Source organism: Cyrtonyx montezumae, unplaced genomic scaffold (genome assembly GCF_038088225.1).
Source record: "Cyrtonyx montezumae isolate F1298 unplaced genomic scaffold, pur_monq_1.0 scaffold_4, whole genome shotgun sequence".
Taxonomy (NCBI): domain Eukaryota; kingdom Metazoa; phylum Chordata; class Aves; order Galliformes; family Odontophoridae; genus Cyrtonyx; species Cyrtonyx montezumae.
In genome coordinates this window covers 33,804,571-33,826,615 of record NW_027072045.1, presented here as the reverse complement: position 1 = coordinate 33,826,615, position 22,045 = coordinate 33,804,571, and the positions used below count along the sequence as shown (strand labels likewise).

The following is a 22,045-nucleotide window of genomic DNA, read 5'->3' as shown; positions in this document are numbered from 1 at the left end:
GGTCTTGAATATCTCCACAGAGGGAGTCTTACAACCCCTCTGGGCAGCCTGTTCCAGTGCTCCACCACTCACACTGGAAAGAAATTCCTTCGCATATTTGGTGATAAACTTCCTATGCTCCAGTTTATGGCTATTTCCCCCTGCCCTGTCCCCACAGACCATTGAAAAGAGATTGGCCATGTCCCTTTGTCTTCCACAAGGCTCTCTTCCATGTTCATCTACGTAAGAAGCACAAAAGTTTATTGTCAGTAACAGGGTAAAAAGAAGTACAAAGTGCAAGACGCTCAAAGCACTGGCCCTAAACTAGTCATACTTGATTCTCAACTTTATTTGAAGGCCTCCAGTGTCAATGAGTTATGCTGCACCTGCTGGGCACATTTACTACTTGTGTCTTTAGGTAAGCGAAAGATGATCACTCTCATTTCTGACACAGTATAGACCAGAGACATTCCTGGAGGCCTCACAGTCTGAGCTCTTTCTCCCAACAGGTCCAACGCCATGGATCCAGTAGGCTGCTCAGGATCACCTCCAGGCAGTCCCTGAGGACTGAGAACCCCCACTGAGGGATGCATCACTTGCTTCAAGGAAGCTTTTTTTTTTACCTATCTGCAAATATCATTTCCTTTCAAGCACCTGTGCTGTGGCCCCTGGTCCTTTCACTCTGCCTCTCTGTGAAGAGTCTGGATCTGTTGTCTCTGCAGCACCCCACTATGCAGTGGGAGACAAAAATCAGATGCTTCAAGTTTGAGGAACTTCTTGTATGCCCTATTCAGCAGGCTCTGACCATATCTGAGGCCTTGCCTGTACTTGCTGCAGTTTTTTCCAACACCATTGCTAGATGACGTTGCTTTCATGAAGTAGCTAATTTAAGCTCCCATGGCTAAAGATATATAAGAAGAGTTTAAGGCTTGGTTTATGAGATTCGCTACCATCAATTTTTCAGGCAGATGTCAATGAAGTCATCTCTCTCACTTGAGAGCCGAAAGTTTCCATGAAGAGCCACATGACTACAAGCTATTCTATTAAAGCAAATAATAGCTTGCTTACAGGTTGAGACATCATTAGGAGAAAGAAGGACACCTCCACTTAGAAGATGAGCCAAAAATTATCGTATGTGATCACACTGTCACACTTACCTACAGAGGCTGTGAGGCTGTGGCAAGTGAGTACTAAAGCGAACCTCCCCATTCATCTCTTCAGAAGCAAATATGTGCTTTGGATCTTTCTTCTTGATTTTCTCATGCCTAGAAAATGAAATCCTTTGTTGATACAATGACAATATTTCTTTTGTAAAGGGCAAGCAAATCGGTCATCAGCGAAAAATGCCAGCTTTAGGAAACTTTTTCAGAATGAAGAAGGTATTTCTAAACAATTCACCTAGCGCAGCTATATCCAATTGGAAGAAGGAAGTCCTTTGGCAAGGCAAATAACTCTGCCTCTGGAAACATTTTCACATCTGCTTGCAAGGACATCTGGAGAGCATCAAACAAAAGGATCACAGGCAACAAACATTTGTGGACCACAGAACAATCCTGCCCAATAAAATCAGTTTCCACACAGCTGTGAGACAGTTTGAACTTGAAGGAGTCAATTGGCAAAGCCACTGCACTTACCTTAACCCCAGAGAAGCATTTAAGATAGAAGCATTGGATACACTGCATATTACTGGAGCCAACACTAGGAAAACCACCACTGGCAACTCTGTTTCCTCATCCTAGCTCCCTTAGCGCTGTTTTGCATCCTGCCTAGAACTCAGCTGCTTGCACAGCAGCAGGATTTCCCAGTGCAAGTCCCATGTAAGCGTGGCCTGTGCCATAGTCATCAGCCAGGGGTAAGGCAGATGAACACCTCCTGCCCCTGGAGACCAGCTTGCTCGTTTAACCAGCCCCCATTGGAACTGAAGCTGCGTGCAGGTGGCTCACACTGTTCTCTTCCCGTTTTTATGGGTACAAATGCTTCGAAGAGTTGTTTCTCTCCTTCAGTCATTTGTTTTTCAGTACATTTTTATTAAGAAACCAAGTTTCTCCAATGTTGGAAAAAATGGGACAAACATTTGAACTACTAAAATAAAATCCCAAGAGATAGGCATTTAAAGAGAAACTATTGCACTATATTTTTTTTAATTTGTTGTTGTTGTTGTTAAAGCACTTTAATTTTCAAATTTTCCTCCTCCCCCTCCCATTATTTTAATGCTATCGAAAGAGCAAGTTTCGTATTTCTTCTGTTGCAGAATCACTCTTCAAAAAAACCTATCTTTACATGTACAGTCCACATACCACAAGCTAAGGAGTGGAAATATATCAATCAGCATTTCTGCTCTTTGTTCTAGCCCTTACAGAGCACGGAGAAATTTCCACATGCAAGTTGAAGTCCTTCAGTTCTCATTTTTGTAGTTATTTGGAAGCACATCCCACTTGTCTACACTGCAACAGAAGGTCTGTCTTGCTGTGTGTTATTTGTTGCTAAAAAATAAGTAATCTCACAGCCTGGGTGGACAAAGGTCGGTATCTCTCCTTTCCATGCATTAAATCGTTCTGACGTTATTTCCCTGTTTAACAGCATGATTTATAATAAAGTTTTTTAACTTCAAATTTTTGCATTAACTCCTATGCTCAATAGCTGTCACATAATGTAATCACCACCCATGACAATACGTATAAATTGACAGTCACGGTGTCACTAATGCAATGAAAGTGCCACTACCTTCTGCAAGACTTAACAGACCAAGAAGCCTCATCATTCAACAACACTAAATTTGACATTGCAGTTCACACTGTCACTTCACTGTATGTGAAAGCTGTCAGTACTTTTGCTGAACACCTTACCAGGTAAACGGCTGGAGACTGTGTGTAGGAAAGGTCGAAATCCTGCAATGCATTCAAACACCATTGTTCCAAAGCTCCAGTAATAACAGTGACAGAGTAGGATTTATTCTCAAAGAGTTCAGGAGCCTGAAAAGAACCGTACAAGGACACTTTGAAAGTGGCAATTCAAACAATCCAGCAACTCTGCAGGGACAAATCTGTGTCTAGGAGTGGCTCATGGCTCCAGAGGTGATACCAGCAGGAGGATGACAAGGGACTTGTGTAGGTTCTGACACACACTTCTACAATGGTATGAAACATGGTAATACCACATCACTTGTACACATAATAGAAGTCTTACCAAGTATTGCAGTGTTCCAACAAATGAAGTGCACAAACTTCCTTGATCCAAATCTTTTGCGTAACCCAGATCTATTATTTTGTGAATGATCTGTAAGCAGTTCAAACAGATCAGAAGAGCACATTCAGAGGAAAAAAAAAAACAAAAAAACAGCCAAACAAAACCAAACCTACGCGGTGATACGCATCCAAGAAGGGGAAAGCCAGAACAGGAATTCTGAAAAAAGTCCATGGTGAAGCTTTGAAGTGTGACAACGCACTGAAACTTGCTGTTTCACCACATAGGCTGGCCTCATCCACCTACCCCATCTTAGACACAACTTCCTTTAAAGCAACTCATCAGTTCTAGATCAGCATTCTATGTTATCTTGGAATTTTGAGCTATTTGTTCGATAAGTAACAATAAAGAAAACCATTTTATTTGGTTTTATGTTCAAACAAGCTTAACTATACAAAACACTCACAGCCACAAACATAAGGTTACCATACACTACAATTTTGTATCATTCCTACTTGTTTGCATGTAAGGTTCTTGAATAGAAGCAAAAGTCGTTTGCTTCTAATGACAAAGAATGAATCTTAATGAATCTGTCCCCCTAAGAAGACATCAACAGTTCATAAATTCATAGTTGAGTTTTCAGTCTAGTTCAATGATAGAAGCTACTCTTTCATTTCCTCTCAGGCAAAGCTGCTGACAACTTGAAGAAATGTGACTTACCTTCCCCACCTTCATCCTGAAGAACAATATTTTCAGGTTTTAAATCTCTGTGAATAATTCTGTTTTTATGCAAATACTGGATACCAGACCCTGAAAGACAAGTGTGATTTAATAGAAAAAAAAACACACTTATTAGAGACATAGCTGAAAAACAACTCTGATTTATCTGATTCGGAGGGCAGAATGTTTTCATTTAGAAAAACTGCTAAGAACTTGACTTAAAATATTTGTTGGGTTTGTACACATGGCTTCAGGACTGAACAAGTTGCTTCTCTGCTCAGAACAGGGAGGCTGCTGCGAGCTCAGACCTGGTGGCACAACTGCAGATCAGATCTCTTGCCTCTAAGGTGAGAGAGAAGGAAGCTGATTCCCTGATCCAGCTGGGAACTAAACAGGAAAAAAAAAGAAAAAAATCAACCAGGTTTTAGCCAGGCTGGTTTCCAGAACTTAACCCTAACAAGGTGGTGGAAGCGGCTGAAGGGAACAGAGCATGGAAGAAAAAGCAAAGGGCAGGACTTTGCCATCCAGTAAGTAGCCCTGTGAAGCCACTAGCAACAACAGGAGAAAAACTGCCTGTAGAAAGGGGGGAAATCACTACTCCACCCAGATAACACCACACGTTGCTAAATAAAAGGTTATTTTGCAACTGTGTGCTACATGTCACTGCCACACACAGAACAGCAAAAGCAATTTTCAAAAGGTGAACTTCTTTTAACTGATGATTTTTCAACCTTAGAAACATGATATCTCTCACCAGAGAGAAGTCAGCACCTTCACTCATCTGTCACTCATTTATACACTCCACAGCTTCCAACTTGCATTTCTCCATGGCACTTCCAAGCCTTTACCAAAGACATCACAGGAAGAGATTGCATTACCAGCAACATACAAATGCTTTATGCAGTAAGACACTTCCTGTTTCACGTAAAGCTGTCAAGACACAAGACTGGCAAACAGCCTGTGTGGAAGAATACAGAGCACGGCCTGAAGAGGCAATCATCCCATGAGGAAGGGCTCACATTAGCTTGGGAACACAAGTCAACTGCCTCTAGCTTCTGCATACAGTTGGAATAAACTTGTTTGTAAGAAACTGCCCTGTAGCTATAACTCAGTCTCCTCGCTTTCTCGCAGTGACCTTGCTTGTCCTGATATGCAGTATTTTATTGTCTCCTGCTGTTCTATATACGGTCATGGTACTAAGGGATTGTACGGATATCTTGCCAGTTATCTGGGGATTCCTCACCTAATTAATCCTCAGTTGAAAGCAAATCACTACCCAGAAGACTGCTGGACAAGCCATGGCATGGTTAGCTTGTATGTTCTCTTCTGCTATGCTCTTTCCCCGTCTTGCTCTCTGCTCTGGTTTACTGGCTCTCCTGTTCTGTCACCCTGAACAAAATTTTCCTGCTACTAAGCACACCCTGCAGAGAGAAGCCGCACAGAAACTTGGGCACACTCCTTCAGACTGGCATGCCGTTTGGCATCTCCAGACCCATGAACAGAACAGTTAACTTGTGACCTTAATGTCACAGTTAACCAAAGCTGACAGCTACCTAGCTTCTTCAGTCCCTTTCCGTGGACACGTCGTTACTGCAAGCTTCTCGTCTCTGTGACCACCAAGGACGTAAGATCCCTGCACAGGAACAGAAGCCCCATTTGTTTTTTCACCTTGTTTTTGTTAGTTCCGTTCTCAGGGTGAGCTGAAAGAGGAACAGACAATGAAGTCCACTGACTACATACCAATGTCACTGAGCAGAGAAAGTATCTGGCTTTCCTTAAGTCCACAGCAGTTTTCTGGTTTGTTTAGCAGCTAAAAGAAAGGAAAAAAAAGTGTTTATACTTGCAACGCATCGATTAGTAGTCAGGAACAATATCTTCCATCCCCTGCCAACACCACAGAGAACATGGCACAGCACACATGTAACTCTTGTTGAATAGAGTGAAATAAAAAGGGGAGGGAAAGAAAGAAAACAAAAATTCACTGCACCAAGACAAGGTGGAAGAGATTTGGACTGCTAGAATAAAACCACCGAAACCTGAAAGCCATAGGAAAGCAAGTGGGCGAGAGACTTGCGCAGGGCCAGATGGCTGGAAGCAGCAGGGATCTCCAGGCTCCCAGAACCTTGTGTTCCCCACCTTCTGAGGAAATTGCCCTGAGAGTACAAGCATAATACATGTGCACGGCCCACAGGCACAGATGCTTTTCCAGGCTTTATAAAAGATTACAGATGTGGAATGGGAAACGGACAGCGCTGAAAAGCACAAGCAATGTCCAACAACTGTAAGAGAAAGACTCTAAGAACTTAGAGCGGGATCAGAAAATGTCATGGTTTTGTGTTCTTTGTTGTGTTGTTGATATTCCACATCATGTGGTGTGTTGGGAGTTGAAGAGGGTCTCCCGCGTGGCAGGCGAGAATTCTGCCACTGAACCAGAAACAGTCTTCTTTATTTTTTAAAGAACAAAGCATTACGTGCAATTGTTATGGTTCTATGATTTTTGTTGTATTATTCATATTTCACATAAAACCATAACAGCAATCAAGCGAAATAAAGGACAGTACTTCTCAGGCTGCTCTAGCATCTGTGCATTAAATGCTAAATAATCAAATAATGCACTGAATGTAGAGCTAATATAACCCCAGATTTCTTGGCTGAGGTCTCAAATTTGCCTTTAAGTGTTCTCAAAACTCTTACTGCATAAATACAACACCCAAGCATCACAAGGTATGTGAACAGCTATGTTTCTTTGCAGTATGCTATTTCCACATACAGCCCCTTCCTTTAATTGGCAACCTTTCAGCCTCTTAATACTGTCCCAATTGGTTTAAACAGTACTAAAACATAACATGAGGCCAAGTGAGTTACACATTAACTGCTCTCACAGATATGCATTATGGCATTTAACGTCTGCTCAGATTTCTCTAGTCTTGTTTGCTGCATATCAGTGATGAGGAAAAATAGCAAAATCGGAGCAGAAAAAAAGCTTCCTGATCACTTTGATAACATGATTTCTAAGAAGAACTTAAGTGGCAGAAAATTACTTCTCCACCCCTAAACAAGTGACTGCTTCCTGCATACAGCTACAATGGAGCAGAGGATGAGGTCCAATCTGACCACGCAGCTGCTGCCAGTTTCCTTTTCTTGTGAATGCTGCACCTTTGCACAGAAGCAGTTCCCAGCCTGATAAGAGCGAGCCAGCTGAAGTCTGTGAAGCTCCTGCAGCACCAGCCCAGTGCTGACAGCAGTGCAACACTGGACCACATGGGAATGAATGACATCAGGCTCTAAACCCTGACACACAGAGTGCCTGCAATCCAGGCTTAGGTTGGAAGGAACCTTAAAGCCCATTCAGTTCTATCCCTTGCCATGCGCTGGGCACTCCCCTCAGATCAGACTGCTCAGGGCTCCATCCAGCCTGGCCTTGAGCACCTTCAGAAATCAGACACCCACAGCTTCTCTGGGCAGTCTACACCAGAGCCTCACTGCCCTCTGAGTAAAGAATTCCTTTCCAGCATTGAAATTAAACTCCCCTCTTTATTTTAAAGCCCTTTTCCTTTGCTATGTCACTATGACCATGTAAAAAGTTAGTCTCCCTGCTTACAAGCTCTTGAAGCAGTCACTGCCTATTTCCTTCCCTGTAAGATAGTAGAAAAAAGAAAAAGCAGCCCCAGCAGAACACATATGCTTCACAGATGACCACAGCTATAGACATGGCATCACATCCCCGTTTTGCTGTGCAAAGCAGACATTACCTTCCGAAGGTCACCCCCTGCGCAATAAAACAGTGCCAGAAGAGAAACATCGTTCATTTCCTCAGGAACTTCACAGGCTCTCACTACGTTGGGATGGTTCGACCTAGGTAGATTGAAAGCCTGTGAATACACTGTCTACTCCCTCAGAGACCAGGAGGAAGGATGGTTGGCCACCAATGTTTAACAACTCGGGTCTGAGCTATACTCCCCAGGTGCACCCTTGCTGAGAAGCGCACCCTATCAGCACCCAGCATGAGAACACCCCATCCTGGGAACACCAAAACCAAGGACGCAAAGAAACACCTCAACGCCCAGATGCAGGACTTTGATGGAGAGCTGGGCTCCCGGCTCACGCTCTGGGTGACGACATTTCACATGTGCCTCTTATTCCCGAGTGCAGGGAAACCTTCCTTCTGGCCCAGAGATTTGTTAAGCCGTAACGCGCTGCTCCCGAGACTGCAAGACGCATCCAGGAGGCCCTGACGACAAGCCGCACACCCTCAAACCCCGCGCAAACCGCCGCAGCTGACAACGCGCCGCAGCGCTGCGGGTGAGGACGTGAGCAAGGTGGCGCGCAGCCCGCACTACGCTGCCGCCCCGCGGGACCGCTGCCGCCCGTGAGGGCTGCCCACGGGAGCCCGGCGACCGCGCACAGGCGGCGCAGCGGGCCCCGCAGGGACGGGCCCTTCGGATGGGCACGGCAGGACGATATCCCACAGTGCCAGGGCAGCCCCCGTCCGCGCAGGGGCCAAATAGGGAAGCGGCGGAGCCCGTTCCCTGGCTGAAGGCCCGAGGCCGGCACTCACTTCTTCATAATGTCGATCTCGTGGCACCAGTGGTCCTTGTTCTTGACGCTCAGCTCCAGCCAGCACGACTTGATGGCCACCCGGGCGCCCGTGTCCTGCGGCACACGGCCCCGTCACGGCAGGCCCGCTCCCCCCGCCGCCGCCGCCGCCCACCCAGCCGCCGGTGCCCAGGCAGTCGCGCATCTTCCAGGACCCGCAGCTGCCCGCCGGCTGTCCCCGCAGCGCCATGCTGCTGGGGACAGGGGGCGACCCACGCTCCGCAGCCCGCTCCATGGCGCCGGACCCAGCTCCGCGACCGTAGCTCCGCCATTGTTGCCGCGTTTATCGCCGCGTCAGCGCACCGCCCGCCCCGACGTCAGTCCCGCAAGGCGAAGTCAAAGGGCTGGAAGTCGCGACGGAAGGCGCTGGACTGCGCCGCCTCCTCGGGCCGGGCCGCCGTGCAGCTGCCCCAGTCGGAGCGCTGAGGGAGAGCCAGCAAGGCATCGCCGGACAGACGGCATCAGCACCTGGCACAGCGTCTTGTGCCGAGAACATCTGGGAGAAGGGAGGAAAAGGGGTTGGGGGGGGAGAAGGAGGGAGGGAGAGGGGAAAAGTGAAGCATCCACCTGCCAAACTGCGGCGGGAAGCTGCCCCGGATGCGATGGAAGAGCTTCTCACCTGTGTCAAGCTTCACGTAAAGTACGGCGTGCTTGGCCGCACCACCTGTGTAGGAAGGAGGGAAGCTGAGGCCTGTTGGCGCCAAAAGGGAGGCAGGCTTCCCCCAGGCGTTTTCCCAGGACCTGAACGCTGCAAGGGTGCCGTGCACGCATGTCCTGCCCACATCAGGAAGCCACACAAGCGGGCTTTAGATTCACACCAGACTTTTTCACTAATGAAACACTGAAAGAGGCTTCTCACTCTCCTACCCATCTGAAGGCCACTCAGAATTCTGAGGGAGGTTCCAGCTGCATTTGTTTGGATGGGAAACAGCAAAACAAGCCAACCCAGACTGCAGCACAGATTTCAAACCACATCTCATAATCTCCAAAAGATGAGGAAGTGATGGATTGCTTTCTGCTGGAACAGTGTGTGTTCACAATGCAAGGCAGCAGACAGTTCACTGCTTTAATATTTTTTGTTGTTTAACTGCAGATTGCACTACAGGGCCAGTAAATAACAAAGCCTGGATCAGAACTGCCTGGGCTAATATGGTATATTGTAGAGGACAAAGAGTAAAACAATGTGAAGAGAGTCCATCTGCACTTCTCAGATTAGAGAACTCTTATCTGCAGGAAATTAAAACTACCTGATGCACAGTGATGCTGGAAGGGGGCTGGTGTTTGGCAGGAGTGAGTTTAGCAGGCTTTATGACCAGAGTTATTTCTTACACCCCTGCCATTCAAGTCACACACAAAGATGACGCACAAACCTTAGTTATATTTTGAATTTCAACACTAGGCAGAGGAAACCAGGGGACATCTTAGCAATCTGCACTGCGACAGAAGTGCTGAACAAACCTAGCAGCACATACTTCCATCAAATCAAAGAAAAGAAGATATATGCTTGAATCAAAGAAAAGAAGATATATGCTTGAGGCCCACTGAGGGCAGTCAACAAATGCTACAGACAAAGGACTTGTTAAACTTCAGATTAAGCAACACATCTTATGACACTGTCAGGAACTTCATGAAGAGCTGAACACAACTGGCATGTGGGCTCCAAATCAAATCTACCACAGTCTGCTTCCAAACAGCTTAATCTTACCGCACGAGGCTGTAAGAGCAGAGGGAAAGAGCAGCCCCGATGGGACAGAGGTGAAGGAAGATTGAAGTATCTCGTACTTGTGTGATATCCGAGTGCTCTGGGATTTCGAACAGTTCAATCTGTTGCTCCTGTGCCTGTGTAATAAAGCACTCCTTAATGTCTTCAGAAGTATAGTCCAATGGGACAGGAATCACCTGGAGAGACAAACGTTTCCAAAGAAGTAAAGATGACGGAAACCACTGCCTTGCAGAAAGCAATCAGTCCATCACTGAAGCTGGTATGCTCCTCAGTTCTGTTCAATGTCATCAAACAGGATGGGTGAGCACCTGCCTGTACAGATTTAAACTTGTGAGAACTTTCCTGTAGGAGTTGAATAAAAAGCTGAGAACTAAGAGCCTGAAAAAGATCTCAGCACAGCTTCCCTCCTTTCTGATCTCTGTGGTAGTTCCAGGCCGCTCTGATACCATTGCAGATCTGACAAACAAACAAACCACCACAATAAACCACTAAGTGACCCATGCACAAGGAAAAAAAATCAAACTGAAGGGCTGATATTGGTAAATAATGACTACAATTTTGCACATATCCTTACATTTTCAGCCTACTCCAATTGCAAGGTGAGCACGCAGCAGCTTGTGTGCCCATGGGAGCAGATTAGAGTAAGAAACCAGTTCTAAAACCTTGCCTGGAATCCCTGTGGTGTTTTTAAATCATATTTATGCAGGGAGGAGTTTCCCTTGCCCACTCAACACAGTTGATGCTCTGCTGCTATAATATGAAGAATTTAAGGATTGTAGCACAACCATCACGCACATCGGTTTTGGTTTTGTTCTGCCTCTGTCTGTGGGCAAAATGCTTCCGCATACTCTGACAAAGCTGAAAGTGAGCTTTCCCTTTCAGTTCAGTCATGGAGAAGTGCACAGCTGCATCCTCTTAGGAGTACAATGAAACCATACCTGTAACTGCAGATGCTGACTCTTATAGTTCCTTTCAAATAAGACATATCTCTTTCCCTTGCTTCTGAAAAATTCTTTCAGGGCAGATTTGTACTTGGCCACTTCTTCCATCACATCTGAAGACTAGTCAGTCACCAACTGATAGTGCCCAACAGGCAAAATCAAGACATGATCAGGTAATAAGCCACCGTTGGCCAGGGCAAGGTAGCACTAGAGTGAAACAATGCACATAGTTATTCACTATAAGCAACATTTACCATATTGTGGAAATTCACTTGTGCTCTGGCTGCACTCTTAACTATTCCCCAGCCTAGCAATTCTGCCTCAGAAACAGTAGTTTTCTCCTCTGCGTCAGTTACTATGAACTACTTATTAACTAGTCATTAATTACTAGAGGATTGAGAAAGGGAGAGTGAAAAAGATTAAAAATAACTTCTAACATCTTTTTTTTCAAGTGCCAGAGAATGTCTGGCCTGCAGGAAGGCACCTGAGTGAACTCAGCGAAACTGAGTGAATTCCATTGCTGCCAGAATTTCTTACATTGACGAGAAAAATCCCTATCTACCTACTTTCAAACTGAAAACAGATACAGTTGCCACTGCAGCATCTTCAAGTAGAATATGTCATACAAAGGCATGGACTGGAGGCAAAGCAAAGGTACCAGTGAATTAATCAACCTCTAAGATGTACTTTGAGATCTTGATGTAAAAGCTGCCTTCTCTTCTGTTTAATCTGCATGTGAAAAAAACAGAACTAGTCATTCCAGTTGCTTTTGCTGCAACTCCAGCCAGTGCATCCTATTGCAGGTGCAGAAATCTCAGTTTACACTGAGTTCTGGCAGATTATAAGGTTGCCGCACCAAAAAGTCTTCTGTCTCTGTAATTCATCTGCTCCAGCAAAACAGAGTCATGCTTTATTTTTCAAAAGATTTGTGACTATCTATTTATGTCTTTTGTATGGGTGAATGCAAAGAAACTGAAAAGAAAACTGAGTCAGCTGCAAAGAAAGACTGTTTGCTTTTTTTCATTTTTTAAATAAATATTGCTACATCTTAGCATGATTTTGCTGGCATGTAGGAAAGAATGTACTTACGTGTGTGCCAGTGCTAACAACCAAGTGCTTCTCCACTTCTGGGCTAGCAAGACAGAACCAGCAGGGCCCTGTGGGCTGTGCTTTATGGGGTAGGAAAGTGAAACAAGTGTTTGCATAAAGCTTGCTGGTTAGAACAAGGAATGGAACAAGACCTGGAAGAGATGCGTTTTCCAGCTCCCCTTCCCAGCTGATGCAGAGATGAAGGGCAGAGCTCTGGGAAGCAAGACCTGACCAAAGAACTGATGCCCCCTAAAAAGTTCCTTTAAGAGAGGAGCAGGTGGCAGTCTCACAGACTTGCTGACTGACACTGTCACTGAGTGCTCCAATTTACTGGAAGAACATTGTTTTCAGGAACATAGTGTTCACAGCTCAGTAGTAAAAAAGCACCAGTTAATTTAAACAAACACATCAACATGAGGTGAAACTACCACGTATGTATAAACAAGGACTAATGCTGTCAAACACACATGCTAGTTCTGGCCTATTTATCACACTGAAAACATGTGATTCCACACCTAAATTGCAATACCTGATCTGACCCTGAATATAAACTGATGGCATTGATAAGCTAGGCCTTTTATTAGGGTCAAACACCACATTCACAGCTGCAGGCTTTGCACAAGAACAGAAAAGCAGCTTTACAAATGCAGTATGAGATAAGGCTCTGCCAAGGACCACAGGAAACCAAAGGTCAAAGTCAGGGGTTTGCATCTGAGCAAAACAGTGTGAGGACAGGACAGGGCAGGATGAGAGGGAATGGCCACAAGTTGCACCAGAGAAGATTTAGATCAGATCTGAGGAAACATTTTTTCTCTGAAAGAGTGGTCAGGCACTGGAATGGCCTGCCTAGGGAGGTGGTTGAGGCACCATCCCTAGCGCTGTTCAAGAAGCGTTTAGATGAGGTGCTAAGGGATTTGATTTAGTAGTTCAGTGGGTAGGGATGGTGATAGGAGGATGGTTGGACTAGATGATCTTGTAGGTCTTTTCCAACCTAATGTACCTATGAACCTATCTAACAACCAATAACCACGCAGACCAAAATGAGATCTCACAGCAAGCCAAATACACAACTGAGAGGGCATTTAACTAGACTGAAAACAACTTCCATTTTAATGTGTTTTTGCTACGATAAGAGTAATAATCTTTTGCAGCATTCACAAGACAGCCTTAGTTCTCTTCAAATGTTGTTCTGACACCTACATCATGTCAACAGTCACATTTTGTATACAAAGTGTTAACTGAAGGCACAAAATTCTTCACTGTATGAGAGCTTTTCCACAATACACGTTCAGAGGTATCCCTGAAATTAGGCTGAACACTACTGAAATGGAACTCAGAACTCAAGTGATTTGGCATCAGATTCACTTGGAAATTCTAGGGTAAGTGTTATCAGGGACTGCATAGTTTTTGAGGCAGCAGGAATTGTGATCAGAAGTGACATCTGAGAAACAATCTCAACTCTATTGGAAAAAGAGAGATTTAAAGGGGCCAGAAGACTTCATAAAATTACACTGAAGTTTTCCTCCTGCGTTCTCTAAAAATCGAACTTGTTATTTCAAAATAAATGAGATTTCACAATGTCTTACAAACCTGTAAGAAAGTCTTTCAGAATAGGCCTCCTCCAGCGCAGCAAAGTGATACCTTGGCTTGACACTTGAAGCTAAATCAGATATTAATGTGGAACCACATTTAGTGGTATCTATTTCTCCCTACAAAACATAAAACAAGTTTTATTTTAAAAACTCTGTCAGATTACAGTGAGAAAAAATTGCTTATACTGACCTGCTTGCTGGAAATGTAGAGTTTATAACTATGGCTGCTGCCATTCCTCGAAGTACGTTAGTGAATACGGTTTGATTTCTTACCTCCAACCTAAGTCTACTCATTTACATCATTTTCCTACTCAAGGTTTGCATCCACTTATTTCACCAATACAAATTTGCCCTATTTTCCTTCCCTTGATCTTGTGAAGCTAGTACAGCACAAAGTGAGTTCTGGCAAAAAGCAATATAAGTCAAAATCATTAAGACACATTTTAACCTCATTCCCAGAGTGCCAGAGCTTTAGTGTGTGAGTCAAGTGAATAGGAAAACACTAAAGTTTACCCGGGAAGCAAAATGTTTTCTCCCATCCCTGAGAAATCAAAGCAAAATAAGACACAACCAAAAAGCAGGCTTAAAAATACTTTTATGCTGTCATTAGCCTTAGACTGAGAAGTAAAGTAAGGACAGAAAAGAAGAGGGGAAAAGAGATGTTCAGAAATTGACAATACCTGTTACTTACAAAGTATTACTTTTGGTAATTTTTTTTTTTTTAATAACTACTTCCAGGCACAAGAAAGAATAGAAAATCATTGTGAGTAGTCAGCATCGCTTCATCAAGGAGAAGTCAGGCCTGATCAATCTGATGAGCTTCTGTAATGAAACAACCAGCCTGCTGAATACGTAGGGAGCCATGGGTATTGCCTTCGACAGCATCCCCTAGCAGATCCTCATAGAGAAACTGCTGAGGTATAGGCTGGATGTGCAGTGAACTGGGATGAAAACTACCTGAACAGTAGGACCCAGAAGGCAGAAGTCCACAGCGCAAATTTTCATTAGAGGCCAGTACCCCAGGAGACACTACTGGGTCCCGTCCTTTTTAACATCTTCAGTAATGACGTGGATGATGGAGAAGGGTACAGCTTCAATAAATTCACAGATGACAGAAACATGAGGTGAGTGGCTGACTCATCAGAGGGCTGTGTAGCCATCCACATGGACCTGGAGAGGCTGGAGAAATGGGCTGACAGGAACCTCACGGAGTTCAACAAGAAATGTAATTGTACAGGCATCTACCTACTCCCAAGAAAGCAGATTTCCTCTCTGTACTTCTTTCTGCTGCCCCTGCAGTTGGCAGAGCAGAGGATAACAGCAGGACCTTTGCTGAAGTCTTGCCGGTTCCAGTCCCACTGAAAATGGTCAGAGCTAAGAACCATCTCGGGAAAAAGTAACTCACAAACTTCTCCAAGGTGTTCATTCTCATTCATGCAATTTAGCTTCTCACACCATTTTTACTGAACAAGAAGCTTCAGGTAGGAAAACGCAGAACTTACTGTTCAGTTCTTAAATTTGCTGTTATTGGACTGACGGGATTTCAGTGTCTTAGCATACAAAGGAATCTGAGACTTGTTACTGAAATCTTCAGGTTCTCAAGCACACATTTCAGCAAGATGGCTGTTTGTGTATTATATTTACTAATATTTTCATCTGTCAATCCAAACAGCACATCTGCAGATAAGCAAGCTGAGGGAAACCAAGAGTGGAACAATATGCTGAACTACTACAGAGCATCTCAACACGAAGATCTAGACACAATTTATCTCTTTTCAATGGATTAAGAAGTAGCTGGCTGGTTGCAGTCAAAGGGCTGTGATCAGCGGCTCTATGTCTGGGCAGAGGCCGGTCACAAGTGGTGCCCCACAAGGGTCGGTCTTGGAACCGGTGCTCTTCAACATCTATCAATGACAGACAATGGAATCGAGTGCACCCTCAGCAAGTTTACAGACAATACCAAGTTGAGTGGTACAGTCGATATATTGGATGGAAGGGAAGCCATCCAGAGGGACTTGACAGGCTGGAGAAATAGGAACCTAATGAGGTTCAACAAGGCCAAATGCAAGGTGCTGCACTGGGCCGGGGCAATGCCACTTATTTACACAGATTGGAGTAAGAACTCCCGTGAGGGCAGCCCTGCAGAGAAGGACTCATCCTGGTGAACAAGAAGCTGGACATGAGCCAGCAGTGCATGCTTGGAGCCCAGAAGGCCAACTGTATGCTTTCAGAGACAGGACACTATATTTTTTTTTAGGAGTCAAAAGACATGAAGGAAGCGAAAACTGTTACACATAGCATTTCACTCCATTTTAGCAAGCTCTTGGAGGTGCCCCAGTGAATGGGATTCTACTTTGATGTAAATGACATCACTCACATTTACTCTGGTAAAGCTGAAGTTTGCAAGTATCAGAAAGGATGGTTAGAGGGATCAAGAAATACTGAAGAAACACCTGTGGCACTCTCACAGCAACATCAACTCAAGGTGAAAATTGGATCAGAAGACCGCAGAGCTCCTTTAAAACCAACACTTCTACATCTCTGGCCTCCTCCAGTGCCAAAGTGAAAGCTGTTCTTGAGGGACCTGAGATGTAAATTTTCCTTTCTCCTTTCACATGCCATATAAAGGCACAAACTAGCGTCCATGCCTGATGTAAACTTTAAGAAGTAGCCTGTGTTTGGCAAGGGCATCTGGCAAGAGGCACTGGCATGTAAGTACTGAGAAACACTCTGACACAAGTTTCCTCTACTGATTAAACAACTGAAGAGAAAAAAAGGCTAAAAAAAATCTGAGTGATCATTTTGACCACCTTCTAAGTTTGGACTGAAGTAAGCTGTGAAAGCAGAGAAAGCAGTCAGCGCTGCTGAAGAAATCACTACGGAAGTCTCCTTTAGTACACTGCTCTGAGGTCAAGGTGGTCATGTAGATCAGACTAAAACTAGAATTAGGATGAATTGTACCTCTGATGAAACAACATGAGCATCCTGGCAGCATGAAGACTTGCAGAAAAGTAAGGAGACAACTGCAGCCTCATGCTTGTGCATCATAACTGTGCAACTGTTTTTGCCTTTGCAGAGTCAGAATCCTCTTTATGCTCTTTCATATCTTCATCAATAACATTCACAGTGGGATTGAGCACACTTTCAGGAAGCTTGCAGGTGATACCAAGTGGTGTGTTGCAATTAACCTGCTTGAGGGAGGGCATGCCATCCAGGGAGACCTTGAGCACTGGGCCCAGGTGAACACACAGGTTCAAAAAAGCAAGGTTGTACCAAGCCCCACTGTCAATACAAGCTGGGGGAGGAAAGGACAAAGCACAGCCCTGCCAAAAAGAACTTGGGAGCACTGATGGATAGCAGCTGGACATGAGCCAGCAGTGTGCCCTCACAGCCCAGAAAGCCAACAGTATCCTGGGCTGCATCAAAAGCAGGGTGAGGGAGGTGATCCTAGCCCTCTGCTCAGTGCTGTGAGACCTCACGTGGAGTAGTGCATCCAGACGGGGAGATCTCAGTACAGGACAGATGTGGACCTGTTGGAGTGCAACCAGAGGAGGGTCGCAAAAAGCACCCAAGGAATGGAACATCTTTCATGCGAGGACAGGCTAAGAGAGCTGGGGCTGTTCAGCCTGGAGAAGAAAGAGCTCTGGGGAGACTGACAGTGGCCTTTCAGTCTCTAAAGTGGTGCTGTAAGAAAGAAAGGGACAGACTCGTTAAGCAGGTTCCGTTGTGATCGGACAAGGTGAAACAGTTTCGAACTAAAAGAGGGGATTTTTAGACTGGATATAAGGACTTTTTGGTTTTTTTTTTTAAATAAGAGTGGTGAAGCACTGGAACAGGTTGCTCGGTGAGGCAGAGGACGCCTGGTCCCTGGGGCAGGCTGGACAGGGAGCTGAGTACCCAGATATAGCTATAGATGTCTCTGTTCACTGGAAGGGAGATGGACTAGATGACCTCTAGAGGTCTGTTTCAACTCAATTCTGTGATCCCAGTGGGGCCCAGTCTGTAGGACAAGGACTTTGCTGAAACAGAAACAACTCCAAATGAACAGTATCTCCAGGAGATACTCAGGCTTCATGGCCTGAGCGTAGCATGCTAGAACCTTCAGTTATTAAACATCAACTTTTCTACACAAATTGTTGTAATGTCCATGGAAAGAAAGCTCTTTTAGGAAACTATCCTACAAAGCCCTTACATGAGTAAATTAAAAAACAAACTAACAAAAACAAACAGAAACAAACAAACAAAAGCAATCAGGAGGGTTCTTCTGCAAACAGCCAAAGCAAGCAGAAATGCCACTGTAGGATACATCTGGAAATACATTTCTCCAGAAAACAGAAGGCTTACTGTGCTGTTGGCATAAATCCCAACATCTTTGGGCCAAGCGGAAGTCAGCAATGTAACTACACCCCTGAAGTTTCGGGTTGATAACAAAGACATTTTAAATACTGTCACATCCTTCAAGCTAAAGCTGTAGGCAGGAGTTGGCTCATCCTGAGACTCGATGCCACTCAGGTGTGCGATCTGTAGTCCTGAAGTACCACTGAAAAGACCTCAATGAAGGCCTGCAAGAACACAAAAGCACACACCTGAGATTTAAAAGCTGCAAGTGATCTCACTTGTATCATAAGCAGAGAGACAGATTTAGAAGTCCTGCCTTACTTTGACTGAAACCCTTCTTACAAGCAGCTCGTTTTCTATGTTCATAAACTCTAGGAAAGACATTTTAGTGCAATGGCTCGGACCCTGCTGTTTTATCTCGAGTTTCTCTCCTCACCACTACCTTGCTTCCCTACAGTCAATTGACATCAAAAGCTTGGTATGAAGACTGAAAGTAAAAAAGCCAATTCCAAGTTTCTTAGCAACTATTTTCGTCAGACAGCACTCTATAATAAAGAAATTAACCTTTCCTTTTAGTTTTGCTGCAGCTTCGCCACTTTTAACGATTATACTTCTTGTCTTTGCTACTCCAGTACAACCTCACAGCACCGCACAGTTAGGCTTCATATAGGAAATCTTCACTGCACAAACAGAGGCATAGGACAGGAATATGTTCTCCATCAAAGAACTCTTTCAACCACTTTTTCTTTTGGGTAGCAAAATTTGGAGTGTGTTAGACAATGACAACAACAAAAAGGAATGCTTGTATTTCACAGAGCAGATATATCAGCCCTTCAATGTGACGTTAAATTCCAGTCTCAGTGCCAGAGTAAGAGATGCCACCTTAAAACTTCATGAAAAAAAAAAGGAGGGGTGAGTCAAAGCACAAAGATGACAAAATGTTCTTGAAAGCAGCATCATACAATTACACTACCTCAGTAAGTGATGTTCTCAGCTAATTCGCAGCCAGTGACATCTGGAAAACAGTGCACGGTCTCTTGGTTGTTAGCGCCAAGCACAAAGGTTGGAATTGGAGCTGAAAAAGAAAACAACAGGCGATCAGTCTGGTATACGGTACATGAAGTGAAATTCATCTACACATACTAGGAATCACAGACATCCCAACACTGCTCCTCAGTGTGCCAAGGAGCCTTAAACACAGAATAAGAAAATTTCCTTCAGAAAAAGGCCTCCAAACCTGCTGTTTGAACAAAATGCTTTTCTCCTCACCAGATGCTTTAAGGAGCATCCTCTAGATGGTACCCCTAAATGATCCATGGCCTACATTGTCTCTAGAGCGACACAAGACTTAGTTCCACTTCCCACAGTCCAGCTATATGAGATTGCTTAGGTTCCCTGTGTTGAGACCTCACTCATAACCAGCAAATGGGGCAGCTTCATGTGGACAGCTTGCACAGCCAAGCAGGATTGTAAGGACATGCGTAAGTGGTCCTTCCGACAGCACAGCCCCCAGCACCCCAGCACATTTGATATGGGGAGCGACAGCTCCTTCCTTACCTTTCTTGGCCCCCGATCGATACTCTGCCCATTCGGCATCAGAAGTGGAACCAAAGAAACTCCCAACGCACAAAAGCATCTGCAAACACCACACCAAGAAAGAGTCGCACAGCACCAAAGTCAAGGCAGAGCGCTTCCGCGGTGGAACGCTTCACTCTGAGGTACCGTGCATCTCCCCCTCCCCACCGCGTAAGGAAAAGTCTCTGCACTCGGTGGTACTGTTACACTCGCTAAAAGAGGAGCAGCACTCCCGTCCCACAGGTTCCTGCTTCCCAAGCCCTCAGCGCAGCACAAAGAAACCCGAGGGCACATCAAGCTTCGGCAGGGGCCCCCTGGCCCCGCGGGCACCCACACGCAGGTAGCAGTCGGAGAGGGGGTGAGCGAGACCCGCCATCTGCCCGACCCGAAGGCTCCCGGCCCCGCTCACCGACCCCGCCGCAGCCTTACATCGAAGCGGCCGCTCTTGCCCTGGATGGCCCGGACCCGCCCGAAGAGAGTCTCCAGCCTCCCCTCCACGTCGCCGCACGCCAGCCTGAAGGAGACGGAACCTCAGGAACCGCCACAGCACGGCACAACCCAACCTCGTCCCCCGCGCCCCGCACCGTCCCGCTCACACTCGCAGCGGCAGCGCCTCCATGGCGGAACTCCGAGTCCGACCCGGCCCGGCCGTTGCTTTCGGGTGCACCGCGCATAGCGCTCCGCCGCCGCCCCGCCCCCACCGAGGCCCGGGGTGCTGAAGCGTGCGCGCTGTGTTGCCGTGCGCCAACGATGTAGTTTTTGGTTGACGGCGAAACTTTCAGTGCTGTTTTTTACAGTGTTTGTCTGGACAAAATGTGAGCTAGGTAAAGACACAGTGGTGGGGGTGAGCAATTGGCTGGCAAGGCAGTCTCGAAGGCTCTGAGTTAGTGGCTGGAAAAGCAGACTGTCAGGGAATGGTGCCAATAGTGTGATTGAGCAATAAAGCGCTAAATCAAACAGATCCAAGCTCTTTTAGAAGATGTAGTATTGTTCACTGACACACTTGAAAAGACATCAAAGTAGGATGGAGGTCCTAATTTTCTGTTAACATCCTTATGCTGCATTAACTATCTCAGCAAATACCAGCAAAGTCTGCTGATCTGATCAAAGTCCGATGCTGTCCCTGATTACTTTGTAAGGAAATTCTTTAGCTAAGAGGACATTAATTCAAGCCAAATCTTACACAACCCAAAAACTCAATTTCTGGAGGCAGGAAGAAACTCTGTGCATTTACCCTTCCCCTTTTGAAGGCAGAATTTGACAAAGAAAAAAGCGTTCAAGACCAGCGAAGGAGCTTTTGTAGAGGGGGAAAGTTCTCTCTTGTGGGTGGATCTGAAGAGTATCATGATCTACAACAATCTAGTTTGAGGCCTGTAGCTAGAGGTGTTTCTTAGGGGTCAGTAGTGGTTCCCATCTAGTTTCAACTCCCCTTATATAATCAGGGACGCTTCCCACTAGACCAAGTTGCTCAAAGCCCCATCCATAGCATCATAGAATCATAGAATCACCAAGGTTGGAAAAGGCCACCGAGATCATACAGTCCAATCATTCACCTCTCAACAATGTTTCCCCACTAAACCATGTTCCTAGAACTGGATGCAGCACTCCAGATGGGATGTTACGTGAGCAGTGGGGGTGGTCAAATCCCAAGGAATCCCAAGGCTTCCAGCTGTTTTCTTTATTTGGGGAAGGTTAGAGTGCTTTCTCTGGGATAATTATGGCACATGGGTACCAGTCATGGATAACCTGTGCAATAGCATCCATAGTTAAGTTCACCCCTCGGTCTCTAGCCCACTTATATGTTGCAGCTCTTCCTTGATGACCTTGTGATAAAAATGAGTGCTGTATTTGTTAGTCAAACTGTTCCACCCCTATGCACTCCGCCGGCACCCGATTGGCTCGGCTCCGCACGTGACCGCCAGGAGCCCGACCCTGCCGCGCACACGCGCAGTACCGCGGCGGTGCTCAGTGCTGCCGCCGTGTGGGGAGAACTCGGTACTGCAGTCACTGCCCAGAAAAAAAACAAAAACACCCCGCATGCGCGCGGAAACGCGGAAGCGGCACACGCGAATTGCGGCCGCTCTGTGCAGCACTGCGCCAGTCTCGATGGTAGCCGGGCCTCCGAGCGGTAGTGCGCATGCGCGCGGAAACGGCGTACGCGAATTGCGGCCGCTCTCTGAAGCGATGCCGGCCGTCTCGATGGTAGCCGGGGCCTCAGAACCGTTGCGCGCATGCGCAAGGATGAGGTGCGTGCGAGCAGTCAAGTCTCAGCAACATTCCCCCTTGTCCCTTTCGAGCTCCGTCCGCGT

The 22,045-nt window shown here is 45.8% G+C and overlaps 1 non-coding gene and 2 pseudogenes across 1 annotated transcript; all 3 read right to left on the bottom strand.

Moving 5' to 3' along the window:
• LOC136055021 (inhibitor of nuclear factor kappa-B kinase subunit alpha-like) overlaps window positions 1-8,713 on the bottom strand; it is a 30,560-nt pseudogene extending 21,847 nt beyond the window's left edge.
• An 82-nt stretch (window positions 8,714-8,795) lies between these two features.
• Window positions 8,796-20,380, bottom strand: LOC136055020 (CWF19-like protein 1; annotated as a pseudogene).
• LOC136055316 (small nucleolar RNA SNORA12) lies at window positions 10,542-10,684 on the bottom strand. The gene has a single exon (XR_010622834.1). It is a non-coding gene; the product is annotated as a small nucleolar RNA SNORA12 (small nucleolar RNA).
• Window positions 20,381-22,045: the final 1,665 nt, after the last annotated feature.